At 41.8% G+C, this 22,580-nt stretch overlaps 1 protein-coding gene across 2 annotated transcripts in view; it reads right to left on the minus strand.

The window, feature by feature from the left end:
* Positions 1-22,580, minus strand: part of ZMYM3 (zinc finger MYM-type containing 3) — a 3,891,108-nt gene that overhangs the window by 3,521,941 nt on the left and 346,587 nt on the right. The gene's annotated exons all lie outside the window — the stretch shown is intronic.

A 22,580-nucleotide genomic window follows, 5' to 3' on the forward strand; every position in this document is an offset into this window, starting at 1 on the left:
AGATAAGGTTTTCTGGGACAGATGTTTCAAATCAGCCTTAGTAGCAGGTTCAAATGGGGGTCCCCATCAAGGACTGCAAAACAATGGTGATATATGGTGGAACTGGATCTCTGAGCACAGAAGTAGAAGGAAAGTACCTCTGAGAAAAAACATGCATAGTCTAAGAGATACTAACGTAATGTGATTTTCTCCAACATTCAAAGAAGAAATTGCAGATAACTATACCTTGATAGTGGAATAACTAGCAACTTCTTGAGAGGATCCAGAAAGTCTTGTATTGCAGGAAGAAGAGCTAAAAAGGGGTCAAGTTCTCTTTCAGCTGCCCAAATAAAAAAAAATCTTTTCCATTTGTTTAGTATATTTCCTAGTTGAAAGTCTATGTGAGGAAGATAAAATGTGTACAACAGGAGTGGAAGGTCTGGACTGCCAAATCACCACTGGAACTGAAAGAAACCATACAGTCAGACTTAGTGTTTGTATGCCTGGGTGAGGCTCTCAGGATGAGTGAGATATTAAGTTCTGGTCCAAGCCCAAGTCCTAAGGATGATAACCTACATGAGGCCAGAGAAATGGAAACCACACAACCACACCTCTGCAGCCAGTGAGGAGCCATGAGGATCACTGAGACCTTCAGCTTCTGATCTTTATGAAGAAACTTTGGAATCAAAGGGAAAAGGGAATGGAATAAAGTCCTAGGAGGCAAGGATGTGTCAAAGCATCCCTGGGTGATTTCCCCTTGCAGGGATCAAAACAAAGACCTTGTTGCATGAGGTGTTCATGGAAGAAGCGAAGAGAATGCAAAAAGGAAGACTCCAATGGCTGAAAATCTGCTCTGTTGCTATGGGAATGACAACCTATTCTTGAGGGAGCAGAAATTATCTGCTCAACTTGTCTGCAAGAACGTTGGACTTCCCTGGGAAAGGTGCTGCTACTAAGAAGCAGTGAGATGATATTACCCATTGCCATACTCTCATGGCCTCTGGACACAAGGGCCAAGACCTGGTTCCTCCCTATTTGCTGATATACCGTCTCACAGCCACGTCTGTCTGAATAGAAACTGCATACAAAGGAAGAGAGTCCTGAAAAGCCTGCAACGATAGCAGGACTGCTCTCATCTCTAAAATATTGATGTGAAGACTGGCCTCTATAGCAAACCATGTGCCTTGTACTGTCCTTCCCAAGTAATGCCTTCCCCCCCCAATACAGATGCTTCTATAGTCAGTGTTGCCTGGTTGGGGGTGGGGGGGGGGGTGTCAAAACAGTGAAAGTATGTCCTTCAGGAAGAAGAGGGAAAGTTAACCACCAACAAATGTGCTCCCAGCAAATGTTTGAGAGATTGATCAGGCAGGATATTGATTGTTGCCTGGGGGACCACTGCACTTAAAGCAGCCATTGAAACACTCATGTGAAATCTGGCTAGAGGGACTAATGTAATGGAAGCGGCCTTGGAGCCCAGAAGGCAAAAAAAAAAAAAAACAGCTTAGCCAGTGGTTTCTTCTGAGACAGAACTCGCTGAGCTTGTAAAAGTAGGGATGAGAATCAAGACTGGGGAGCCTCACAATCAGTGCTACCATATCCCAAAGAGCTCTGATAAATTCCCGAGACTGGGTTGGCTATAGTTGAGACTAAGATTTACTGTTATCCCCAGGTTGTGACACAGTCAGAGCAAGGAGTCACTGGCACAGATGAGCAGATCCCGGGATCGGGAGGTTATGAACCAGTCTTCAAGATAAGGAAACACGGAATCCCTGCAATAGTAGACAAGCTGCTGCTACTGCCATGCATTTGGTAAACAACTGGGGGGGGGGGGTGCTGTAGTAAGACCAAAGGGTAGCGCACTGAACTGGTACTGGCTGGCTCCCAACCAGAACTGACGATACTTCCTAGAGTGCTTGTCCATTTTGATGTGATACAGCTATCGAGCATATCCAGTCATTTCCTCTTCAGCAGTGGCTTGACCGAAGAGTGACCACCCACAATTTTGTTCAAAAAACAAATTTGCTCAGCTGACTTGGATCCAAAATTGGTCTTAGGTCTCCATTTTTCTTTGGCACTAAAAAAGAATATTGAGTAAATTCCGGATCCCCTCTGGTATGGCGAGATGTCTTGGATGACTGGATTTTTTTTAGGAGCTTCTCTATTTCTGAAGCTGCAAATTCCCTTTACGAGTGTAAGACAACAGGAACTTTCATTAGAGAAGAGGCAGTACTGTGAGTTGGAATGAAAGCCTCTGGTGATTATTCTTTGCACACACTTGTCTTATTTAATGGTTGTCCAGGCTGTGGAGTGCAAAGATAACAGCCCCCCTGAATGCCTCCAGAATAGGACAGTCAGGCAACGACTCAGGAGTGCTGACAGAATGGACCACTAAACCCTGATTTTTTGGGCCACCTCTGCCTCTCAGGCAATGTCTGCTGTTGTTAAGAGTTTCCTCTTCTGCTACGGGGAGCTCGATCTCCAGAAGTGTCAGATAAAAATTCTGAAGATTTTCAGAACCACATTCTCTTCTCTGCCTTCTGACCTCTGCAGAAGGTCCTCTGGGGAGTAGAGAATTTGATTTTTACAGCACATAGAGACTGGTCATCCTGTTAGCTTCTGGAAAAGGTTTCTTTAATTCACTAAACCAAAAAGAGTTGATCCAGCCTAAGGACCGTTGATAAAGGATGTCCAAGTGCTCCACAAAATCACAAACATATAAAAAAGCACGAACACCGAAACCGTACCAGCCACAATAAGTTTAATGAAAATCACAAACATTAAAAACAAACAATTGACCCAATATCAGGGCACTAACAGATAACAAATGAATAACAAGGCCACTGCACAACGTAGGTTGAAAACTTCAGTACTTATTCAAGCCAAAACGAACCAACGGCAGGACACCAGTTTAATCCAAAGATACAAAATTTTATTACAGACTTAGCGCTTTCACCTTACAAAGGCATCATCAGAGTCAAAAAGCTGATGCAACAGCTGGTGTCCTGCCGTTGGTTCGTTTTGGCTTGAATAAAATCACAAACATGCCTTCTGATTGAAATACCTGTGCCATCCACTCTAGATGCCCCTTCTGTGGCATTATATACATGGCACACAGATGCATTAGACACAGAAAGTAGGGTAGCCATCTGAGAATAGAGGGCTTTTTTCTGATCCACAGATAAGGTCCCTGGAAGAGAACTGGATATCTCCTTGCCCAAAGCTCTTTGAAAACATGTGAAATATGCCAGACAGGTAAGCACTCTCATTGAGAAACTGGATGAGGTGCACACTCGCTTCCCAAATCTGACCAGACAGTGAGATTCTTTATTCAGCAGATGGACAGAAGAGCTCTCCTCTGCAAATTCCTTCTTGGTGGCTGCCATCACCACCATGGAATCCACTGCATGGCCCTTGATCCAATGCAAACATTCCTTGGGAGCTACTAAGAACCTGTCTGGCTTCTTGGGGATGGGTTCAACTGTGTCAGGCTTCTTCCATATCCAGAATGTGGAAAAGTCTACCATCTCATCCACATAGGGTACCACCCAAGAAGTAGATGGACCAGACCCAAAAGCCTTGAAGACCAGTTCCTCAGAAGAAAGGTGTTTTGGAAGATCAATGCTCTAAGGAGTTCAAGGATCTCTTCCATTGAGACATCCTCAAGGAGGGATCTGGGGAAACCTTCTCCATCACTGAAATCGGTACCAGTAGCTGCAGATTTCTCAGGGGAATCCACGTGCCTCCTCTTACACTTGTCTTTTTTGGGAACCTCTTCCATGGGTTGCTCAGGACAGTAATCAGAAACATATAAGGTCTCATGCTGAAGAACAGGTTCAAAGCTCTCAAGAACTGGCTGCCCTGACAGGGACAAAACAGCAGGCTGCAGACCCTGGGAAATCCTATGTGGAAGGGTTGGATCTAACAGAGAAGAAGGTCTAACCCTTGCTTCAGAGAGCACTCTCTCAAATGCCTCAAACGCCGAACCTGCATCAGTTCCAGAGAGCTCATCCTTTGTGTCCAAAAACTTAGGGAGAATCTCAAGCCTGGAAGCTGCCCAGCTTTGATCAGAGGAAGTCACTGCAGCAAAACTGTCAAGCTCCAAATCTCTGAAGGGAAGGAAGGGATCCAAACCCAACTTTTAAGAGTTGACACTGACATTATGGCTCCAGGAGTCAGACAGCTCAGACAAGATCAGAGCAGACCTTGACAAAGAACTGACCAAAGTCGAGTAAATATGAATTCTGGGCAAAGGTCAGATGCAGGGGTTCTGATCTGGGTGGTTGGTTCAGGGACAAAACCATTACTGAGTGCTGGAGAGAAGTGTCTCTACCGGACAAAATGGAGTCAGAGACAGTAGTACTGCCAACTGGATCTGGGTCCATAGAAAACACTGCATTGTTCAGTCCACATCTGCATCGATGAGACTCCTGAAGGACCTCATTGATCTGAAGGATGACACCAAAGAAGGAGGTCTGGAATAAGGACAGTTTTCTTGTAGAGAGAGATCTACGCCTCAGAGATAATGTTTCCGGTGAAAACTGAGGAGGAATCATAAGGCACATGACAACAGGATCCGATGGAGGCATTGGATTCGAAGATTTAGCTATCTTAGCAGTCTGAGCCAATGGAATGGTCTGATCTGGAGAGCATTTCCTTGAGGATTTCTATTTCTCAGAGAAAGGTTTGACTGTCCTTATACCATACTAAGGTTGGATGAGACCCTATGATATCAATTTGTTTCCTCTCTCCACCAGTGCTCTCTACCCAAAATTTTTACACATCAAGCAGGTAACATCGAAGTGAGTAAGACCAAGGCAATAAACATATTTGTCATGTACATATGAATTCTGTAATTTGTGAGAACATTGCACGTATGTTTTAAATCCTAACAGTTTGCTAGACAATCACAAAAGGAAAAGGCACACAATAATAAAGTAAATAAACCAAGCAATACGACAAGCGTATACGACATACACAGGGCAACCACGACAAACAAGTTTCAAAAGAGTATACTTAGTAGCGACAAATTCGTACTACACGATCTGATATATAAACAAATAATTTTATTAGATAGCGAGCGCTTTCACCAAAATGGCTTCTTCAAGCTTTGCAGAACACAAACAGCATAGGTATTCAAATACTGCCACCAAAGCAGCAATTGGTTTGCATCATCAATGACATCATGCTGACCAAACACATTCACATCTCAGATTTTAAAGTCTCAGTGCCACAAGCATGTAATAATAAAATAAAATAAATATTCTCATAGTGTACACACCTTAATAAAGGGCAGATAATACTACTACTAACAATAAATCTAAATATGAAAAATTACCATTACAGAACTTGCACTATGATAGTTTAGTGTTACTAATTAGTTTCTACCTAAAACCCTAAACTAAAGTAGCTAATATAAATGACTGCACAAACACACAATAGAAACCTGAGTACTACAAAAAGGAGAATATTCTGCTGAAAATCCTAAAATATCAGGGAGGATGGAGAAACAACCTTACAAAAAAGGGAATTTAAAAAATAATTATAAAAATATTAATAAGAATAAGAATAAATAAAGCTTTTATTTTATTTTTTTGAAGAAAAAGAACAACAATCATGCCTAAGCACCACAGAACCCATCAGTATTCAAAAGTGGCAAACAAGATCTGTGTATGGCGATTAGGGGCAAGGGAAACAGCCTGAACACCAGATCCTATGCTTCCAAACGGTTCAGGATGATTCCAATGTCAGATCAAAGTCCTATGTGTAGAGGAATGGATGGAAAAATCATCATATCAACTGTATAAAAGATCAGCCTGCCAAACATTAAAGTATGCATGTTAAACAAAATTTGGAAATACGCATTTAAAAAATAAAAATAAAAATAAAAATAAACTAACATATACATTAGGTGGGAACATTAACTTTTTATCATAATAGCTACTCTAGCCATATTACCATGAACATAAAGGGCCTTACCAGTATAGGTGAAAAAGAAAGTATATTAAATTATATTAAGAAATGCAGAGTGCAAATAGCAATGTTGCAGGAAACACATTTGGAAAAAAAAGTGCAAGTGACTTTGACAAATGAAAAATTTTGGGATGGATATTCGGCAGAATCAGGGACAAAGGACAGTAATAATAATGACTGCTTGGGGGGGGGGGGCTACAACAGTAACAGAAGAGGGGAAAAAAAAAAGTTATGTACTCACCATAACGTTCCATGTTTGTTATTCATCTCGCCCTTCATTCTTACTGGTTGGGTTCGGAGCAGATCCTCAGCTCCGACTCTGCCAAATACACTAGCTCAAAGTCTTTCACTTGGCTCGTGGCTGAATAGGTATCCCATAACAATGTGTCTACATTTATCATGCAACATCAGGTATAGAAATAACAAGAAAATTCAGAGGAGCTCCTTCACTAAAGAAGAAAGCTCTCTTATCTAAGTCCTCTAGGAGCTCTTGGCTGGGGGAAGGTGGGAGGGTCGTAAGAATGAAGGGCGAGATGGACAACAAACATGGAACGTTATGGCGAGTACATAACTTCTTTATGTCATGTTGTCCTATTTCGCCTTCATTCTTACTGGTTGGGACAGCAGCCCTAGCATCATTTTCCTGGGTGGCTCACAGGAGTACACCTTTGAGCACAGTGGAACCAAAGGAAGCCCTGTCCCTGGAGGCCAAATCATCTTTGTAATGAGTAATAAAAACATGGGATCTTGCCCACGTAGCAGAGGCACAAATACTGCCCACTGATAATCTAGCTAGGTAAGCAGAGGATGTTCCTAAGGCTCTAGTCGAGTGGCCTCTAACTTTGAATGGAATTGCCTGTTATTTGAGGTGTATATAAAGGTAATGTAATTTGAGAGCCAATTTGAAAGCGTAACTTTTGAAACTGACATGCCCTTTTTAGCTTCTGAAAAGGAGATGAACAATTGGTCTGTTTTCCTAAAATCTTTAGTTCTATGCAGATAAAACCTAAGTTGCCTATGCACATCCAATTGGTGAAGTTTGTATTCTGTCTTGTTGCTATGATTAGGAAAAAACACTGGGAGCTTGACTGATTGATTCAGATTGGTTTGAGAACAAACTTTTGGCACAAAGGTTGGATTAGTTCGCAGAGATAGTCTATCCTTATGGAAAATCAAGTATGGCGGCTTGATTGATGGAGCCTGCAATTCCGAGACTCTTCTTGCAGATGTAATGGCTACTAGGAAAATAGCTTTCCAAGAGAGAAAGTTGAGATCACATGATGAAGGTTCAAAGGGAGGTAAGGTTAGGTGAGTCAGGACAAAATTTAGATCCCATGGCAAGAGAGGTTCTTTTATGAGAGGTCTCAATAAGCAAGTGCCTTTTAAACAATTTGTGTGACATCAGGTTAGGAGTGTATTCACCAATGTGAAAATTAGAAACTGCAGCTAGCTGAAGTCTACCTGTAGCTGTGGCGGAACCTTGTTGGAAAAGTTATGCAAGAAATTCTAAAATTGAACTAATTGGGGAAGAGAAGGGATCAATGCTTCTTGCTTTTGCCCAATAGGAGAACCTCTTCCATTTACTAGAATATAACTTGCTGGTAGAAGCCTTGTGAGAGGATACCAAAATGTGTTTTACTGCTGGTGTGAAGTCTTGAAGCATGACTGAGTTTGGAAGTGGAGCAGCCATGCTGGCAAATTGAGGGTTTGGAAAGCAGGATGAAGTATTCCTGACATATGGGTCAGAAGGTCTAGAACTGGGTCCAGAACCCATGTTTTTTCCTGTAAGTGAGGCCAGAGAAAGGGGAACCAAATCTGACAAGGCCAATACGGAGCAATGACAATCAGCCTGCTTTCCAAGGATTTTGCTTTCTGAATGACTTTGGGTATCAGAGGAAAGGCATACAGTAGTCCTGAGGGCCAATCGTGAACAAGTGCGCCTCTCGTTGTCTCCCCCATAGGGGGGATTAGGGAAAAGTAGCTGCTGCATTTGGTATTCATGGCAGTGGCAAATAGGTCGCAGCAAGGCTGGCCCCATTTTCGGAAAATCATCTCTGCTATGTTTTGGTTTAGAGACCACTCGTGAGGTATTAATATCACCCTGCTGAGTTTGTCTGCTATCACAATGGATTTCCCTGGGATATGCGTTGCTACCAGAAAACATTGGGAAGAGATTGCCCACTGCCATACTATCAGCGCTTCTCGACAAAGGGGGTATGATCTCGCTCCTCGTCTGTTTATGTACCAGACTACTGACATGTTGTCCGACTGGATTGCAATCGTTCCTAGTGGAAGACAGTCCTGGAGTGCTTGCAACACTAGAAGCACTGCTCTCATCTCTAGAACACTGATGTGCAAATGGGCCTCGTGTTCTTGCCATGTGCCTTGGACTGTTCTTTCCAGATAATGCCCCCCCACCCTATCTGGGAGGCGTCTGTGTTCACTTTAGTTACGGGTTGTTGTGGCACAAAAGGTCATCTGATGGTCATGTGGCTGGACCGAAGCCACCATAGATCTCTCTTGCATGACTTATTCTGATTTGGTGAGATATGGGAAGTCCTTGTAACGACCACTGAGAAAAAGGAGCCACTTAAGAATTCTCATATGCATCCTGGCTAGAGGAACTAGGGTGATAATTGATGCCATCGTTCCTAGGACTTTCAAAATTGTTTTTGCTTTCACCTTGTTTCTGGGTCGAGGGCATCTACTTGCTGTCTGAGAACAGAAACTCTGTCAGGAGGCAGACGTGCCATCGTGGAAACAGTGTTGAGATCTGGGCCTATGAATATAATATGTTGACAGGGCAACAAAGCAGATTTCTCTAAATTCACTGTTATGCCTAACTGAGAGCAGGTTTGTAGTGTGGTGTCTCTCGCCTGCTGAAGTAGATGCTTGGTGGTGGCAGTTAGGAGCCATTTGTCTAGGTATGAAAACACTTGGAATCCTAGACATCTCAAGTGAGCCATGACTACTGCCATGCATTTGGTGAACACTGGGGGCTGTACTGAGACCAAAGGGCAGAGCTCGAAATTGATAATGACTGGCTCTCAGACGGAAGCGTAAATGACTCCTTGATGCTCTGTCCATTTTTATGTGGTAGTACGCATCTTGGAGGTCTACTGAACACATCCAATCATCTTTCTCTAAAAAGGGAAAAACCGACTGCACTGTCACCATATGGAACTTGGACTTCAAGGATTCACTTAGTTTGCTGAGATCCAATATGGGTCTCCAGTCCCCTGTTCCTTTTGGCACTAAAAAAAATCTTGAGTAAGTTCCGAATCCTATATATCCTGCAAGGACATTTTGGATGACTCTCTTGTCTAGCAACTTTTGAATTTATATAGTTGCTTGTTCCCTTTGACTGGGTGGAACATTTGGGAATGTTCTGATCTGTGGAACAGGATGGCAAAAAGGAATGGAATAACCTCTGTATATACTTTGTACCCAGAAGCCTGGCGAGACATCACAAGAGACAAGTGGGTACAAAGTTAACCGCCCCCCAACTGCCTCCAGAGTAGAGCAGACGAGCCTCCTTTCAGGAGTGCTGGTAGGGTCGGCCGCGAAAGGAATCACGGTCACCCTGGTTTTGCAGACCCCCTCTGCCTCGTGGACGATGTCTACCATTATTGCCTTCCCCTCTGCCCCTGGGGAAGGGTTCACCTCATACGTCCTGAAAAACTCCCTAGGATCTTTTCAACCACATTTTCCCACTCTTCTGACCTTTAAGGTACGGTCTTGAAGGTATGGAAAAACGTACTTCAATGGCAGAGAGAGTTTTTCCTTCCTGCTAACATCTAGTGAGTGTGTCCTTCACTTTGGGTCCAAAGAGTGAGGAACCATCAAAAGGGGGCATTAACAAAGGTAGACATTTATTTATTTACTTATTTATTTATATTTGTTGACCGGGAGTGTCCAACTGGACGTAGGTCCATTTTCAGCGGAGGCCCGGGGAGAAAAGCTCCACAGTTAAAATAAACAGACAGTAGTTACATTGGATTACGTAGTGATTAACAATTTACATAGCAATTACTTACAACATATTAACAGATGAAGAACATAGTACATCAGTAGACAACTAGAATCTTTATCTGTGAAGTACATAACAGACATTAACAAATGTTAAAATAAGAAGTTCCTGCTGTATAAGTACTAGGCTTATGAGCATCTGAGCTTGCTATAACCAAGGTAGTTAGTGGAGTGGAAAGATAGGTAGTGGTTGGATGTGGTGGGTGAAATTAGAGTGGGAGTTGCAAGGGCATAGCCAGCATGTTTTTAGGTGCGCTTTTAGTAAAGTTTTGAAGTGGGTGCATGATGGTACGGAGGTAATTGTGGGTGGGAGGGAGTTCCATAATTTGGCTATGGCGCAAGACAATAGTGCTTCACCAGCAGAGTTATTGGCTTTAGTGATCTGCAAGTGATTTTTGTTGCTGGATCTTAGTGGTCTGGTGGTGCGATAAGGCTGGAGTAGATTCTGGAGGTATGGGACATTTAGTGGATGGTTTACTAGTTTGTGGGCGAGTGAGAGTTGATACCATTGAAGGAGGTGAGAGAGTTCAAGCCAGCCCAGTTCAGCAAGTGAGAGACAGTGGTGACTACGGTAGGATGCTCCTGTAGCGAATTTGGCAATTTTGTTGTAGCTGGTCTCTAGCTGGTTTAGATCGCATTGCCTTAGGTCGGTATATATTGGAGAGGCATAAAGTAGGGTGGAGATAAGGTGGGAATTTGCTATTGAAATCTTTGCTGCTTTGGTGAGAAGATGCTTATTTCTGTATAACGCTCCTAGTTTTTTGTGGACTTTTTTTATGGTCATGGATATGTGAATGTCAAATTTTAGTTTATTGTCCATTTCCACTCCTAGTAATTTGGTGTGTTCAGTTGGGTATATAGTGGTGTTGTCTTTTGCTGTGATGTTAAAGTGAGAGTTGTTTTGAGTATGTTTGGTGGGTTGGAAGATGAGTAGTTTAGTTTTGTTTGGGTTGAGTATTAATTGGGCATCGGATAAACAAGTTTCAACAGAGGAAAAGGCTTCCTGTGTGACTTTTTGCAGTTTGGGTAGGGACTGGGCTGAGAAGATGATGGTCGAGTCATCTGCGTATTGTATGAGTGTGCCATGTGTGGTGGCAGAGGCTAGATTATTTGTGAAAACAGAGAAGAGTAGGGGTCCAATGATGGATCCTTGGGGAACCCCTATGGAGACAGGTAGTTGGGGAGATATGTCATTCTGCCATACAACGGATTGTTGGCGGTCAGACAGGTAACTCTGAAACCAGTTGGTGACTGATTGCGAGAAGGATAGGTTATTGAGGACAGAGATAAGTTGTTTGTGTGGGACCATGTCAAATGCTTTAGATAGGTCTACGAAAGTAGCAGAGGAGAGATAGCCATTGTTTTTATGCTGAAGGATAGTGTTAGTAAAGGAGATTAAGGCAGTGGTGGTGCTATGGTTTGGTTGGAAACCATGCTGAGCATTGGAAAGGAGGTTGTTAGTACAGAGGTAGTCTGAGACCTGAGAGTGTATGCATCTCTCTAGTATTTTGGAGAGTGGAGAGAGAATAGCTATGGGGCGGTAACTGGTTAGTTCTGTGGAGGTTCCGCCTTTGTGGAGGGGAATTATATGTGATACTTTCCACAGTGTGGGAACATAACTTTCTGACAGAGATCGGTTAATCAAGATGGATACTGGGTAGGCCAGAGCATCAGCTGCGATTTGCAGGTATTGACTTGGGAAGTTGTCTGCTGCTAATTTGGTGGGTTTAAGTTTAGTTAAGAGTTTTTTTTATGTTGGAGGTAGGTACAAGAGAAAAAGAGACGGCAGTGGGGAGATTAGTAGCTGAAGGTGTGGGTTGGAGGGAAGGGGGGGTTGTGTTGTTTAGCTAGTGATAGTATGGTTTGTGTGAAGTGTGTGCTGAATGAGGTAGCAATATTTTCTGAGGAGACATGAAAAGTTCCGCAAAGTTACACAAGCGCATCCTGGAGCATCTCCTCAGGGGAAACTCCTGAACCCGCTGCCCTACTTGCTCCATCTGCTGCATAGGATATCAGTCTCATGAAGTTAACTACGGAATTTAATGTAGATAGTTGAAAGGTCACCTTTTCTGAGACCCCCACAGCTAATGAACCTTGGAGAGTACCTCCTAACTCATTCAGGAGATCTCTTTGTAGTCTTGTAAAGTGCGCAAGGTAGTTCACCGCTCTAAGGGTAAAAGTCGTGGACGAAAAAAATACACCTTCCGTATCTGTCCATCGTTCCAGAGTCCTTGTCCAGTGGATGGACAGATGATGTTTCAGAAAGTTCCTTCTTGGTGGCTGCTGCCACCACCATAGCATCTACAGTAATGCTGTTCGTGAGAAAATCTTTTTCAGATGGAGCTGATAAGAACTTGTTAGGTCTCCGAGGACCTAGTTCCATAGTGTCTGGTAATTCCCATGCCTTTCGACTAACCAACTCCAATAGCTCGTCAAAAGGTGGAGACACCCAGGAGGCTGAAGGTTGAGATCCAAAGGCCTTCAGGTACATCGACTCCTCATCAGAAGGGTTGACGGGTTCCAGCCGCCTCTCTGTTTCAGGATTTCAAAGATATCTGGAAAGGAGAAATCTTCAGAGGACGACTGTGTGGACGCTTCTGACTCCTCGAGGTCAGTGTCAGAGATGATGGACTCGTCAGGGGAGTCTATATGCTTCCTCTTGCATGTTCTCTTTCGAGAAGCCTCCTCAGAAGGGTATTCTGGGGAGGTCTCGGAAGAGTGGGGTTCGTCCAATGGGGTTCCATGAGGCTCTGAATCGCTGCTGTCCTGTGGATGGGGTGGTGCAGAGACAGAAGCCGGTGCATTGGGGGGAAGAATACCAGTATCTTTGTGTAAGAGCTGCAGGTGGGGACAGCACACATCAGCTTGAAAGCAGATCCCCCGGCTCCAAGGACACCTCCGGTTCCAAGGAAACAGAGGAAATCCCTGGCTCCACAGAGACCGGCTCCGAGGCTGATGTAGGAGTAAGCTCAGCCGAGCCAAAGCTCCGAGAGGTAAATACAGAACCAAAGAAACTCGGGTCCGAGTGTCCCCCCTCGGAGTCCACCGGAAAAATTCAGCTCCTAGACACCCCTGATGGCACCGAGAGTGTCGGAGCAAGGATCGGTTCCAAAATCTCCTGAAGGGGTCTCAGAACCGAAGAGTCTACAGCAAGTGGTATCTGGCATTCTGGCTCTAAAGATCTAGCTTGGCTCAAAGGAAGAATAGTCATGGATTTAATAGTCTTGGATAGCTCCGAAACTGGTTGGGTCAGAGCCGAAAACAATTTAGGCAGCACCGGCAACTTCAAAAGTCTGCGCACCACCCTGTCCACATCATTGTCCGACAAGCTCCTAGAGGACCTGCAGGAGAGGGTTGGTGAGTGAGATCTCTGCAATATGGGAGATCTCAATGTAGGGGAGACTGGTACAAATTCAGTGGATCGGCTCCGACAGGTAGTCTATTTCGGCCGAAGGACGTGACTTGTCCAATTCAATGATCTCTCTCGGTTGCGAAGGATGTGGAGCTGAGGAGACTGATGTTTCTGAAGTTTTTAAGATGGCTCCGAATGAGCCAAAGAAGAGGAAGATGGTATTTTTGTAGACGTCACCTTTAGGGGAAGGGGACTTATTTGTAGCAGAGATACTCTGTAAAGCTTCATCAAAGGGAGGTTTCAGGAGTCCTTTGAGAATTAGCTTGTTCTTTCTTTCCTGTAAGACACGGGAGCTGAAAGTGTGACAGAAAGTACATATCTCTTGGAGGTGAATGGCCCCCAAACAATAAACACAAATATTATGCCCATCAGTAATTGACATTTTTTGTGAGTATTTCCGACACTTTTTAAAGCCTGATGGCTGAGGTTCCTTCTCTCTGCTTTCCTTAGACATCATAAGAAGGAACAATACTGAAAAAGGGTAAGGAGTAACTACACCTCTACAGAAAAACTCCAGAACAGGATGAACGAACGGCAAACAACCGTCTGCTATGTAAAATAAAGAGCAAGAGAGAAACGGCTCGGACTAATAAAACTTCAATTCATTTATTGGTACATCATAAAATAAAATAAAGTTGAGCGCTTTTATCTGCAACAACGCAGACTTCTTCAGAACAATTACCTGATATCCAAGCATACTATTTAAAAACTTTTTGGCGCCAATTTTACGCTACATAAATTTAAAGTGCCAGTGCCTATGTTAAACTAATATAATTCACTAACAAACAAATCAAAATCTAAGTATCTGCCCTTAGTCCATAAACTACATATAAATGTTAGTATGATAAATATATCATTAAAATATGATTAAAACGTATATTAAAAATTGTTAAAAAAATTTTTCTTTGTAAAATCATAATCGTAACTACCATAATATAATACTATGCACCAATACCCTAATAGATGATACACATAATCAAAAAAAAAAATCTGTTCCAAAGGACTTAATATTCAGTAACATAAAAGTGAATACATGTTTTTTTCCCCACTTACTGCAACTCAAGAAATGGTTTAATCGATATATATTCGTTTAGCCCAGGTTCCCTGGATGCATCAGTCCGAATTTGCCAGACTGTCTCCTTTTTCCTTAACATTGCTTTAAAATTCCCTCCCCGAGTGGTGTAATACACCTGATCAATTATGGCAAACTTAAAATTATGTGAGTCATTTTGTTTATTTATATGCCTGTAGAGTGCATTCTTAGTATCTTTAGTTTTTATTTTGTATAGATGGTCATATATACGCTTACGAAACTGTCTCTCTGTTTTACCTATGTAAAACGCGGAACAGGATACACATTTGGCCAAATACTGTATAAACAAAATGACTCGCATAATTTTAAGTTTGCCATAATTGACAAACCCTCCAAGTTAAACGGGTACTTAGCTCTCTAACTAAAATGAGCTAATACACACAGACAAGGGAATACACAACAACTATTCTACAGAAAAAAATTGACGGGAAAAAGGAGAAACGGCCTTGTAACTAAACGATGGCCAACAAGCAACAAACACAGTAGAAAGATTAAATTGAACATGCAACACTTCTTCTTTCGGCTGTTCCCATTAGGGGTCGCCACAGCGGATCATCCGTTTCCATTTCTTCCTGTCCTCTGCATCTTGCTCTGTCACACCAACCACCTGCATTTCCTCTCCCACCACATCCATAAACCTTACCTTAGGCTTTCCTCTTTTCCTTTAACCTGACAGCTTCATCCTTAGCATCCTTTTCCCAATATACCCAGCAACCCTCCACAGCACATGTCCAAACCAATGCAATCTCGCCTCTGGCTTTGTCTCCAAACTGTCCAACCTGGGCTAACCCTCTAATATACTTAATCCTAATCCTGTCTAGCCTCATCACACCCTGTGCAAATCTTAACATCTTGAACTTTGACACATCTAGCTCAGACTCCTGCCTTTTTGTCAATGCCACTGTCTCCAACACATATAACATAGCTGGTCTCACTACCCCTCTTGCAGACCTTCCCTTTCACTCTTACTGGTACTAGTCTGTCACAAATCACTCCTGACCCTCTTCTCCACACACTCCACACTGCCTGTACTCTCTTCTTCACCTCTCTTCCACACTCGCCATTACTCTGAACTGTTGATCCCAAGTATTTAAACTCATCCACCTTCACCAACTCTACTCCCTGCATCCTCACCATTCCTCTATCCTCCCTCTCATTCACACACATATATTCTATCTTAGTCCTGCTGACCTTCATTCCTCTCCTCTCTAGAGCATATCTACACCTCTCCAGGGTCTCCTCAACCTGTTCCTTACTCTCACTACATATCACAATGTCATCTGCAAACATCATAGTCCACGGGGACTCCTGTCTGATCTCATCTGTCAACATGTCCATCACCACTGCAAATAAGAAAGGGCTCAGAGCTGATCCTTGATGTAATCCCACCTCCACCTTAAATGCATCTGTTACTCCCACTGCAAAGCTCACCGCTGTCATACTACCCTTGTACACATCCTGTACCACTCTTACATACTTCTCTGCCACTCCCGACTTCCTCATACAATTCCACAACTCCTCTCTAGGCAACCTGTCATATGCTTTCTCTAAGTCCACAAAGACACAACACTACAGTACAGGAAAAAAAAAGCTATCTATATAACTAAACCTAGACTAATAATTATAGCAAAAGACAAGAAAAATATAAAGTTTTAAACAAACTTTGCCACGGCCAAGGAAAGAGCATCCGAACTTGTAAAGCGGCAAACGAGATCTGGGGAATTACACCACTGCATGATGGGATACCTATTCAGCCACGAGCCAAGTGAAAGACTTCGAGCTAGTGTATTCGGCCGAAGATCGGCTCCGAACCCAACCAGAAAGAATGAAGGCGAGATAGGACAACATAACATCTGTTGCTGTGGAGCTTAAGAAAATTTTAGAAGTAATCAGATTTCAGCAGGGAATATTACTTATAGTTGGGTGTGAAACTTAATTTGCAATAGTGATGATGTATCAGGGAGACCCAGAATGTGAAAATATAACTAAAGAAGGAATATTTCTTTCAAATTTTATGAAAATATTCTGTATGGAAGACATGAATTCAGTAGTAGGAACTTTGATAGAATTTACATTATTCCAAAATGGTCAATAATTGAGCTAGACTGGAGAAAAATTAAAATTTACAGGAACAAGTGCATTTAGTTGAAAGCTTCAACACCCATCCAATAACTGACTTAATTTATGCGCCAATAAAAACTAAGATAAAATGCAAGGCAATGAAGAGAAAGTAAGACAGTATCATTTCCCCACCTAGCCATTAAAAAGAGATGAATTAAAGGAATGAGTCGTGTAAACTATTTTTGAATTACTAGAGCAGAAACAAATTTCTTCAGGAGTGACAGCTAGTGAGTTGGGTAAAAGAAAAATGGAGTTTAAAAATAGGGTAGAAATAAAAGAGAGAGAGACATGTTTATTTAGAGGGGCTGACAGAGGTTAAAGTATTCCAGAATAAGGGAAATCTCAGAGAACAAAAAGAGGCGCAACTGCAGAATGGTCAAGGGAAAATAAAAGAGTACTTGGATAATGTGCATAAGTTTAGAAAGACTGCTGTTTAGCAGCTGTTTTTTAAAAACCACTCCAGAGCACAAATTTTTTAGTGACTTAGGCAACGGGATGTAGAAAATGCTGTTGACACTTTTAAGGAGCCTATAACAAGAAAAATAAGCAGAGATCCTGTAGAGGTATTAGAGATATTATGGAAATTTTATGAAGATATGCATAAAGCAGAGAAATATGGAAATCAAGAAAGAGCACACACAAATATGTATGAAAGACTTAATTACGCCAAGGTTAGAGGTAGATGAGGCTCATCAACTAATAGACAGGAGAAGATGACATAAAAACGGTGATGTATAATCAGTCTGTAGGAAAGTCTCCAGGAAAAGATGGTATTCCTGTGGAAGTTTGGAAATTAGGAGCGTAGAAAGTGAAGAAGATTGGAATAGACAACACTGAAAAATATTAAAACCCCAAAATATCTAAAAAAAATAAAACCCATTTTTCACGGGGCGGGGACCTCCCCCACACCCCCCTGCAACTTGCATATACCAACTCTGAAACCACACAACAGTGAGGAAAGGGCAAATTCCAAGTTTGCAATATTCTTGAGTTTTACATGTTTTAAGTCAGCAACAGCTTTTAGATATTTTGAGTTTAAAGGACAACTCCACCCAAAAGTCAACTTTTTCTTTCCAAAACGTTATTTTCCTTCCATGTAATCCAACAATAAACATTTCAAATACAGACAAATGTAATTTAATAACTATGTTTGCCTTTCTTTCCTGCAGTTGTCTCATCTGGTACATTACAAAAGCTAAGAGTGGCAAAGTTAGGTGACTTACCCCAATTACAGAGCCATTAAGAAAACAAAGCCTCTTAGACAATGACATTTAAATCCGTCTTAGTCACAGATTGCTAACATCACAACTCAGATAACAGATAATCTGGAGTTTGAACAATGGCAAGGTTTTCAAACTATTTTCAGATGCAAATGTCTTTCCCTTTAATAAAACTCAGTGCCACAAAGAAAGAAAGCAAATGTGTTCATCTAACTCTTCTTACTTTGTCAGTATTTGAGTATGCATTTTTCTACCCTGTAATTTCTGTAGAAGAGCATGTTGTTTCTGGTGTTTTGTTACAGAATTTTTGCAATGTATACATTGTTTTGTTGAGACAGGTCAATGACTTAGGAAAGATTATCAAAGACTACTTCTAGCTACAATATTTAAAATGGTAAATGCAACATAAACTATCTCAGACCAAGAAACGTCTATTAATCACAGGGGTCAGATTTCACACACGAACACTGAATTATAGTTGTTACTTTGAAATGAACAATTAACTCAGCTACATTTTCAAGCTCGTCATTCACACATTCCTTAAAATGCTGTAACAGAGACTGCCACCAATGAAAATCAAAGGAAGCAAAGTAATTAAAAATGTAAATTGATGCTGACAGTAAAACGTAGTAGGCAGTCACTGCAATGCTGTAAACTGATGAGAGAGAAAACCACAGTAAAGAAACCCCTCAAAGGGATTTCTTTCTGTCCTTCTTAAATGACATCAGGAAGGCAAAAGCATTGACTGGCAGCCTCCTTCAAATCATTTCGGGGTATAACAAGTTAGAAAATGATAGTAACAATTTACTTCAATACAGAGGCTTTGGCATGGAAGAAAAGTTCAACATTTTCTGGAAAAAAGGTATGTACTAACCATAGCGTTCCATCTGTGTTGCCCATTTTCATTCTTCCTCAACAGCTAGGTTGGATCCGACTCAGCCGCTTCTTTGAGACTGTAGAATACTTCAATTCTCAAGCTCCGCCCTTTACCTAAATTTCTCTACCAACCTAACATACCTCAGATCTAGTTTGCTGCCCATAAATTTAAAGAACAATGGAAGTTAAGAACAGCAGCAGAAGTTGGAGCTGGAACAAAGAACAGAAGTTCCTACAATACTCCAAGTTCTCCAGGATTAAAAAGCAAGGAGGGGGTAGGTGTGTGGGAAGCTGAAGAATGAAAATGGACAACACAGCTGGAATGTTATGATGAGTACATAACGTTTTTATCTGATCTTGTCATTTTCACTCATTCCTCAACAATTGGAACAGAGTCCCCAGCCACCTCAATCCCAGGAGTACTATAAGGATGGACATTCCTGACCATGCCTCAGCCAATGCCTGCTCTTTCCCCAAGAGACCAGATCCAATTTGTAATGAGCATTAAATGTACGAGGATTAGTCCAGGCTGCAACTGCACAAATATTATCCAAGGACATTCTAGACAAAAAAGATGGAAGGACTGCCTTGTAGAACCTGATCTGAGTGAATCCACCACCAAAGGTATCTCTTACATGCCTGAGTGATTCTTATTTTTGTTGACAGGTGTTGATAAAAAAAAATCAACCATTGTGTTGCTGGCATCCAGTGAAGAATTCTCATAAGAAATCTTGCTAGAGGGACTCAAATTATGGATGCTGACATTGACCCAAGGCTTGCAGAATCAATCGAGCTGAAATTTTGGTACTGCAAATTATTTTCCTGACCTGTAATCTGATGGTCTGCACTCTTGAGAGAGGAAGAAAAGCTAACACTGATACCATCTTGAATACCGCTCCTATGAATTCTAATGCTTATGTCGGATGTAACAGAGACTTCTTGTAATCTACATTTATCCCTGATGAGAACAAGTCCGGAGTACCTGATCTCTTGCTGTTATCAGTAGCTGCTTGGTTGGGGTGAAAATGAGCTACTCATCTAAGTATGGAAACACTCAGAATCCCTGCAGTCTCAAGTGAGCTGCTACCACTGCCATGCATTTGGTGAACACCCTGGGGGCTATGGTGAGGCCCAAGGGCAGTGCTCTGAACTGATAATGACTGGTTCCCAGCTGGAAGCACAAATACCTTCTGGACTGTATGTTCATTTTTATGTTAAAGTACACATCTTGAAGGTCTATCAAGCACATCCAGTCGTCCTTGTCCAAAAAGGGCAGAACTGACTAAACAGTGACCATTCAAAACTGTGTGTGTGTTGAGCTCACTTGTTCAAGTCGTGGAGAACCAAAATTGGTCTCCAGTCCCCCGTTTTCTTTGGCACTAAAAATAATCTGGAATAAGTTCCGGATTTTACCTGCTCTGGAAGGACCTTTTGGATGACTCTTTTTCTAGCAGCTTTAGTATTTCTAGTGCTGCTGCTTTCCTCTGACTGGGTGGAACACTGGGAATTTTGCATACAAGTGGAGGTGGTAGGGAAAAAGGAATTATATAACCTTTGTAAATAACCATCTGCACCCAAGAATCATTTACTATGTCTAGCCAAGCTCTCTGGTGCAGAGATAAACCCAGGACAGTCTCCTGAAGTGGGCAATTGGGCCTCATTTCAGGAGTGCTGATGGGATCTATCGGAATAGGAATCTCTGGACCCTTAGTTCTGCGGGCCTCCTCTGCTGGGTGAGCATCATCATCCATTGGAGTTCCCCCCACTGCCCTTGAGGAATTATCTCCATGTGGATCTTGGAAAGGACCCTTGAGACTTCCTGAATTACATTTTCTTACCATCTTGTTGATTCCTAGAAAAGGATCTTTGAGGAGTCAAAAAAATGCATGCCCACTGCAGAAGGTTTTTTCCATCTTTTTCACACTTGGAGTGTGTGTCCTTCACTTTTGGGCCAAACAACAAACTGCCATCAAAAGGAGCATTGACAAACGATGACTTGAAAGGCTCCGCAAAATCAAACAAGTGGATCCAAGCACATCTCCTAATGGCAATGCCAGAATCCACTGCCCTTGAGGTACCTTAAGCATCATGTGACATAAGCTTCATGAACGAATTTGAAACAGATTGAAGGGTGGCCAACTGAAAGACCACACAAGATTCAAACTCAGCAGTAATGATCCCTGAAAGTGATTTTGAAAGTTCCTTGACCAAGTTCCTTTGTAGTCTCGTAAAGTGTGCCAAGTAGTTTGGCAATCAAAGTGCAGAGGTTGCTGAAGTATACACGCACTGTACAAACCTGTCCAATGCCACAAACTCCCTGTTGGAGGGATGGACAGAGGAACTCTGCTCATCAAGTTCCTTCTTAGTGGCCACCGCCATAACTCTAGCATCTGCAGGCACCCCCTTACTCCAGAACTTCCTACTACAGGTGGAGCCAGAATCTGATCTGGTTTCTTGGGGGCTGGCTCAACTGAGTCATGCTCCTTCCACGCCAGCCTAGAGATCAAGTCAAAGAGCTCATCAGCAGGTGGAGTAACCCAGGAGGTAGAGGGACCAAACTTCACAACACTGATATTCAAAAGACTGAACATGCGGAAAGCCAAGTGTCCAAGCTGAGCGGAGCAGGATATCTGCACATTTCCACACTGTAGTGCGATCTCGGAGTTGGTATATTTTAAGTTGGGGGGTTGGGGGGGGGGGTCCAACCCCCCTGCAAAAACTTAACTTTAAATAATTAATGATTATTTTTTTGTGAAATTTAAGTTTGTGTGATGAATATTCATGTTGGTGCTATATCTGCAGTCATGAATATTTAGAGGAATATTTTTTTCTTTGTGGGTATTGGTTGGTGGGTGGGCTTTAAATGAGGTGGGGTAAGTTGTTTTGGTTTTGACAGAGTAGTGTGCTGTTGCTATAGCAGTGGTTATGAGTTTCATAGTTCCGTTTACTGTAGCTCGTGCACTTTATTTTTAACTTTGTTAGGTATGTAATGCTAGCATGTAATGTTGCAGGACAATGTTTGTAGGACTTACCTTCGCTGTGTCTTTATTGTAGTGTATTGCAGCTTGGTTGACGCTTTACAGTTTCAGTGATGTGGGAGTCGGTTTTGTGACTTTTCAGGATTTTCAGATTTCAGTTTTGTGGTCTCTGTTTTCTGAATTTCAGGTTTGTGAAGCAGACCTACATGTATACATATATATACACACACACACACACACATATATATACATATGTATATATACATGTATATATATATATATATACATACATACATACACACACACACATATATATATATATACATATATATATATATATATATATATATATATATATATATATATATACATATATATATATATATATACATATATATATATATATATATATATATATATATATATATATATATTCATAGATAAATATATGTATATATACATACATACATACACACATACACACACACACACACACACACACACACACACACACACACACACACACACAGGTCTACTCCATGACATTGAAATTTCATAACGGTGAATTTCAAAACGTTGAGACCATAACATCCAAAATTCAAAATACTGAAAACCCAAAACATTGAAAGCGTGCTTCACAACAGTGAAAACTACATTGCACAAGTAAATAAGATCACCTCCACCACCACCTAACAAACACTTTCTACTATGTTTCTGCAGGGGAGCAAGCCCCCTGCACCCCCCGCACACCCCGTAAATTAAATATACCAACTCCAAGATCGCACTACAGTGGAAAAAAGTTAATTTCCTAACCTTTGACACTGAGGCTAGGAAATTAACTTTTTTTCACTGTAGTGCGATCTTGGAGTTGGTATATTTAATTTATGGGGGGGCAGAGCCAC

Source organism: Protopterus annectens, chromosome 14.part0, assembly GCF_019279795.1.
Source record: "Protopterus annectens isolate FY-2018-M chromosome 14.part0, PAN1.0, whole genome shotgun sequence".
Taxonomy (NCBI): Eukaryota; Metazoa; Chordata; order Ceratodontiformes; family Protopteridae; genus Protopterus; species Protopterus annectens.